This window comes from Nicotiana tomentosiformis, chromosome 12, assembly GCF_000390325.3.
Source record: "Nicotiana tomentosiformis chromosome 12, ASM39032v3, whole genome shotgun sequence".
Lineage (NCBI taxonomy): Eukaryota > Viridiplantae > Streptophyta > Magnoliopsida > Solanales > Solanaceae > Nicotiana > Nicotiana tomentosiformis.
Window position 1 is genome coordinate 80,818,387 of NC_090823.1, and position 7,610 is coordinate 80,825,996.

Below are 7,610 nucleotides of genomic sequence, written 5' to 3' on the forward strand. Positions count from 1 at the left end.
TCAGAAATTTGTAAGTTCATTAGGCTTGAATCCATGTGTAATTCATGTTTTTTGGTGTTGTTGAAGGTGCTTTGAAGGTTCGACTAAGTTCGTATGATGTTATGGGACGCGTTGGTATGTTTGGTTGAGGTTTCGGAGGCCTCGGGTGAGTTTCAGATGGGCTACGGGTCATTTCCATCTTATTTTGAACTGTTGTTCTGTCTTCTGGTGTTCTTCTTCGCGAACGCGAAGAGTATCTCGCGTTCGCGAAGTGTTACTGCTGACCACCCCATATTTCTTCTTCAAGTCCGCGTTCAACCTCTCGCGTTTGCGAAGGTTTGCCTTTTCCCTCCATCGCGTTCGCGATTAGCCACTCGCGTTCGCGAAGCTCTTCATGGCAGCCTCATATTTCTTCTTCGCGTTCGCGTTCGACGTCTCGCGTTCGCGTAGGTTCCGTCCCTTGTTCTTCGTGTTTGCACTCCTTCCCTCTCGTTTGTGAAGGGTTTTTTGGACAGCCTTACCTTCCTTCTTCGCGAACGCGAGACTTTCTCCGCGTTCGCGATGTTTTCAGACCTGGGCAGATTATAAGTTTTCCAAATCGAAGGTTAGGCCATTCTTATCACATTTTGACTTGTAGAGCTCGGTTTTGAGCGATTCCTTGTGGGTTTTTCAAGTAAATCGATTGGGTAAGTGTTCTTCACCTATAATCTATTTATTTCCATGATTCTATCCTTATGTTTATCATTTAAATTGTGTTTTGAGTTGAGGAAAAGGGTGGTTTTTGAAGAAACTTTTCAAAATGAAAAATCACGATTTGAGGGACGAAATGGTATCGGAATTTGATAGAATTGATATGGTTGAAGTCGTCTCGGAATGGGTGCTCGGATTTCATAAATATTTTGTCAGGTTCCGAGAGGCGGGCCCCGCATTGACTTTTGTTGACTTTTTTGAATAAAATTTTAAGTCGACATATTATTATCCGATATTGTTTATAATGAATTCTAATGAAGTTATACAATTAATTTGGATAGATTTGAGCGGTTCGGAGGTCAATTCAAGCAAGAAGGCGATTTTGAAATATCGACATAACTTCAAAGAGGTAAGTATCTTGCCTAACCTCGAGTGGGGAATTACCCCTTAGGCATTGAGTCTTATGTGAAAATTGTGTGGTTGGAAGCCGTGTACGCGAGGTGACGAGTACGTACTCGGGCTTATATGTGAAAATTTTATTGGTTTAGATTTTTAGGCATCTTTATGTATTAAATTGGATTATTGTTGGCACTAGTAAATACTTGAGTTATCATGCAGCATTCCTTAATTGTCAAGTTTGTGTTTTATATAATAACTTGGTGTTATTGTTATTTGGATTTTATGTGAATTCCGTGTGTTTGTTGATTTGATATGTTTCTTGGAACTAAATTCATGATGTAATCCTTATCTGCAAATGTTTATTAAATAAGTTTAAATTGAGGAGTTAATATAATTATCAAGAATGTGGAGCCTTGGGCTATTTATTGAGAAATGTATTGATTCTGCTACATATTGGAACTTGATTGTCGTCGGTGGCAAATTGTGATATGAATTATTGTATTGTGTTGTGGATTAAACACTCTTCTTGACGTTATTTATGCTTCCTACCTTGCTTGTTAATGATATACATGTGCTCGGTGAGGAAGAGTGTAAAGCACGAAGGGTGATGCCGTGCCATTTGAATTATATTATCATGTGAGGGAGAATGTAAAGCACGAAGGGTGATACCGTGCCATTGAGAGTGTAAAGCACGAAGGGTGATGCCGTGCCATTTCATTTATATTATCAGGTGAGGATGAGAGTAAAAGCACGAAGGGTGATGCCGTGCCGTTTCATTTATATTATCAGGTGAGGATGAGAGTAAAAGCACGAAGGGTGATGTTGTGCAATTATTTTTATATTATCATATACTCATGGCACGAAGGGTGTTTCCGTGCAGGAGAGGACAAGAGACATACATTATATTGTGATATTATTTGTTGTGTATACATTCATGCCTTTATCTTGAGATGTTATTGTGCACCTATATTTTCTCTGTGACTTGTAGTTGTTTTTGCTTCCTGTGTGCCTCTACTTTATTCTTTTTTTATTGTTATTGGCACTTCTCCCACTTAGTTGGTACTGTTGTATGTATGTACTGTGAGAAAGATATAAATACACGAAGGGTATTGCCGTGCCAATTGATTATATTTGAAAGATATTTACTTGAAAGAATTATATTTGAAAGTTATTTACTTGAAAGAATTATATTTGAAAGATATTTACTTGAAAGAATTATATTTGAAAGATATTTACTTGAAGGAATTATATTCGAAAGATATTTATTGGAATGAATTATATTCAGAAGAGATTTATTTGAAAGAATTCTATTTGAAAGATATATTTATTTGAAGAAAGTATATGTGAGATATATTTATTGAAAAGGATTATATTCTAGAAACTTTCATTGAAAGACTTATAGATAAAAGATGTATATTTTGAAGGGATTTGATAAATTGGTTGTACCTGTGTCTATTATTCGTTGAGTAATATTTATGATGTTTCTGTTGCCTTTCTCTTTAAATCACCAGTTGATTGGTGTTGCCCTTATTGTTATTTATTTTCTATTATTTTCGTATACTATATTGCACAGATTATTTGACTAGTGAGTCTTGACTGTACCTCGTCTCTACTCTATTGAGGTTAGTCTTGATACTTACTGGGTACCGATCGTGGTGTACTCATACTACACTTTTGCATATTTTTCTGCCGAGCCAGGTATTGGAGATAACGAACTTGGGCAGAGTAAAGCGGGATCGTAAGGATTCAAGGTAGAGCTGCTTAGTCGTCGCAGTCCCTTGGAGTCTTTCCATTTTATTGTACTGTTGATTTCTTATTTGATCAGTACTGTATATTCGATCCTTGAGATAACTTCATGTATTCAGTTAGAGTTCGTGACTCAGTACTGCCAGTCTTGGAAGATTGTTATATTCATATTTGTTCCGCTGTTAGTTTCTATTTTCTTTTTAAAATGGCTTGAATTGTAATTAAAATCGGCTTGCTTAGACTTAGAGACTAAGTGCCATCACGACGCCTGAGGTGGGATTTTGGGTCGTGACATGACAAGAGTGGGTTGCTCTAGTGGTAAGCACCCTCCACTTCCAACCAAGAGGTTGTGAGTTCGAGTCACCTCAAGAACAAGGTGGGGAGCTCTTGGAGTGAGGGAGCCGAGGGTTTATCGGAAACAGTCTCTCTATCCCAGGGTAGCAATAAGGTATGCGTACACACTACCCTCCCCAAACCACACTAGTGAGATTATATTGGGTTATTGTTGTTGTTGTTGTTGTTTATACATATATAAAGAATAAGGATTTTTAACTCCATGAGACTTTATTTGCTTCTCACTTTTTCTCTTTCAACTATTTTTTTACTAAAATAGTAAAATAAAAAAAATTAACCGGCAATAATTATATGACAAAGATAAACATTCCTAAACAAAGTTCTAAGTACCAGTAGTTTTCTACTTTAATTTCGCTGGTATTTCTTTTACAAATATGATATATTATATGTTTAAATAGGAAAGATTAATATAGAAAATTTAGGTGATTTCAAAGTCTTAAATATTAGGAAAAATAGTTAATGACTATTCTATCTTATGCGAAATTTATTTTTAAAGAGTATAAAAGACCAACGATATTTCACTAAAGGGTTCATGCTTTCAATATAACTAGATCTAGAGTACGTGCATTGCACGTGTTATGCATTTATGCATAAAAGAGTACATATTGGTTAGGTTGAATAAGAATAAATTAAATATGATATTAATTGATGATGCAACATACATTTAAATGGTAAATTACATAAAAGAGTGTATATTAGATAGAATAAGAATGTATTAGTGTAATAGCAATTGTGTCACGACCCAAAATCCCTACTTAGGAGTCGTGATGGCACATAATCTTCCAACTAGGTAAGCCGACCACTCAACATTATAATAAACAATGAAAAGATGAATTTAACGAAAATGGAGTTTAACATAAATGCATAAATAAGAGTAATACAGGCCAAAGTGGCAAATACTCAACATAATATCTCAAAACTAGGTGGTACGGAGTCACAATCTCTAAGTGAATACACGAGATAAATCTCAACTACAGTATTGTCGAAAATACATAAACAACATAAATGAAATAAGAGGGTGACTCCGAGGCCTGCGGTCGGATCATGCAGGAATACCTTGAAGTACCAGGTATATGCTAAGCCTCACTGCCGATTAGTCTGGTCCGAGGTACCTGGATTTGCAACAAAAGATGTATAAAAGCGTAGCATGTGTAATGATCTGGCCGGTCATTTTGAGCTCTAGCGCATCGTTCGGCGGTTTGAGGTCTTGAAATTCTTTTATTTTACATTACGACTTGAGACTAGACTTGCGTAGAGTGATAAACTTGCTATTGTAGAGATTTGACGGGCTTCATGATAAGCCACGGATAATTGTACTCCTCTTACGAATTTCTACCACATTATGCGCGAAAAGTTCCCTTCAAATTTATAACTCACACGTCTATTCGTCAGTGGGGCCAAGAACCCGTCAAAGATTCTTATTCAAATGGGATCGTGCCGTTCGCCTAGGCATGATAGATACATCTATGGTTTGTGTTGTTTGACCGTTGGCAGTGCGCACACTATGATGGATCAGATTGTACGCCTTGGTAGGATTTGTGTACCACACTTCCATGGGAGCGGGACGTTCGCCTCGGCAATAAAATAGATGTATCTATGGTTTGGAAATTTTATGATGGATCGGGTTGTACGCCTTGGCATTTCGATAAAATACTCTTATGAAGTCATGCATAATAATTGGCAAGAAGCCAGCATATCTGTGAGCTTTTCCTGATTGAACTGTGACGACCTACCTGGTAAGGTCCATTATATATAAACTATGATTGAGGAGGTAGCTAATAGCTAAGAGTTTGAGTTATTGCTGAGAGGAGGATTGTACCATGTATTATACTTGTTTTCCGCTTATTTACTCTGACTCAAACCTGTTTACTTCTACTTTATCTGTCTTATCGGACCACTAGTAAGTGTTGATGTCGACCCCTCGTCACTACTTCTTTGGGGTTAGGCTAGATACTTACTGGGTACGTGTTGATTAACGTACTCATGCTACACTTGCTGCACTTTTTGTGCAGGTACATATATGTCTGGTGGTTTTTTGGGCGCAGAGGTGCGGCTATTGCGGGGACTTTACCATGAGCTGCATTTCATGTTATGATTCGCAGCCTTCAGAGTCTCCATCAGAGTTATTTATATTCTCCTGTCTAATTTGTATTCTAGACAGATGTTGCATTTTATTATATTTCCTAATTGATGCTCACGCACTTGTGACACCTGATTTTGGGGGTTCCTTCAGGTTATTCATTACTGTGGTTTGTAGAAATATTTTCATTTACAATGTAAATCATGTTTTATATTGTAAAATTAAGGAAAATTATGATTTCAAAATACTAAAAGGAGTAATTAAATTGATAACGTACTATTGGCTTATCTGACGACGGTTTTAGGCGTCATCACGACCTATAGTGGATTTTGGGTCGTGACAACTTGATATCAGAGCCAGGTTCACTTAGGTCTCACGAGTCATGAGCAAGTCTAGTAGAGTCTTGCTGTCACGACCCAAAATCTATTAAAGGTCGTGATGGAGCCGGATACCGTTGTCAGGCAAGCTAAAAATAAATACTTATTTTGGTTCTCATTTTTTTTTAATATTTTAGAAATCATATTTTTCTTCAATTAAACAGTAAAAGATGAATCTACAGTGTAAATAATAATATTTTACAATAATTTCAATACAGGATAACCCAAATCACCCCAAAATCCGGTGTCACAAGTGCATGAGTTTCAACTAGAAATGCAAAATAAAATACAACATCTGTCCGGAATACAAATTCAAACAGGAGAAAATATAAATATTCTGAAGGAGACTCTGCTGGTTGTGTACTCGTAATGTAGAATGCAGCTCACCTAAGTCCACGCAATAATCGCGCCTCTGCGTCCACAAGGCCACTAGACATATATGTACCTGCACAAAAATGTGCAGCAAGTGTAGTATGAGTACGTAAATCAACGCGTACCCAGTAAGTATCCCGCCTAACCTCGAAGAAGTAGTAACTAGAGGTCGACTTCGACACTTACTATGGGCTATAAATTAAATATAATTTATATACTTAGCCATGGATTACGTAGAACGGCTGTAAGCTCAATATCATGAAATAAGTAAACAATTCTTTTGTTCATAAGAAATTTTCAAATTTGTTTTCGTCATTTAACATTTTTTTGTATCTCCGGCCAATGAAAGCAATATCAATTATTATAAATTCCAAAAATATATCATGCGCAAATTAGGTCGAGGTCGTACGGCCTGATCCAACGTAATATTTAAACTGTGCATTGCCGAGGGTCGAACGGCGCGAACCATACATGCATCTATCTGCTACCGAGGCGTTCGGCTCGCTCCACAAAAGAGAAAACACATTAAACAACCAATTTAAGATTTATTAAGGAAACTATTCAAGAAATACAAATTCTCATTTACGGTCAAGAAGAATGGAGTTTAACCTTTTAAAGTTCCTTTACCAAGTTTTGATATGATTTAAGCAATTTAAATTAACAAGTAGGATGCAAGCATCGCAATTATAACATGATCTGGGTCCTGGACTACCCGGACATAAGCATATTAGTAGCTATGCACGGACTCTCGTCACTTTGTGCGTACGTAGCCCCCAAAAATAGAAGCATATATTGAATTATTTCACCTATGAGGTTAATTCCCTCTTACAAGGTCAGAAAAGAGACTTACCTCGCTCTGAAGTTCCATAACCGGCTCCAAAGCCTTTCCAACAACTCCAACCAATTCCCATCGCTCCAAAACTAGTCAACAAAAGGTGCAAATCTATAAATATATACTCTAACACTCATAATAATTCAATTCACAATAATTTTCAACTCCGCTCGAAAAGTCAATAAAAATCACCCTCGGGCCCACATGCCCGGATTTCAAAAATTTTTGAAGATAACTATTACCCATGACTTCACGAACTCAAATATATAATTTATTTCCAATTCCACGCCCAAATTTGAGGTCAAAATCCAAAAATATCAATTTCTAGGTTTTTCTTGAAAATCCCACAGTTTCTATCAATTGTCATGTTTAAATCCTTATGCAACCCATGTATTTGACTTATAATAAGTGAGAACTACTTACCTTGTGTTTCTTGGTGAAAATCCCCTTTTGAAGCTCTCCAAAAATCGACCAAATCAAGAGAAAAATGAAAGAAAATGGGAAAAATCCCGTTCTTAAAGAACCCTTCTGCCCAGCGACTCCTCGCATCTGCGGTCAAATAGTCGCTTCTGCGGCTCCTCACCTGTGGAAATTCCATCACAGGTGCACCTCCAGCTCGGCCCAACAGTCCCGCATCTGCGCTCCATGTAGCGCATCTGCGCGTCCGCTTCTGCGGTCCATGTGTCACACCTGCGCCCATCGCCCGCTCCTGCGTTGCCTACTTCGCACCTGCGCCTTCGTAGGTGAGCCCAAATGTTCTGCACCTGCGGTTGCTGACCAG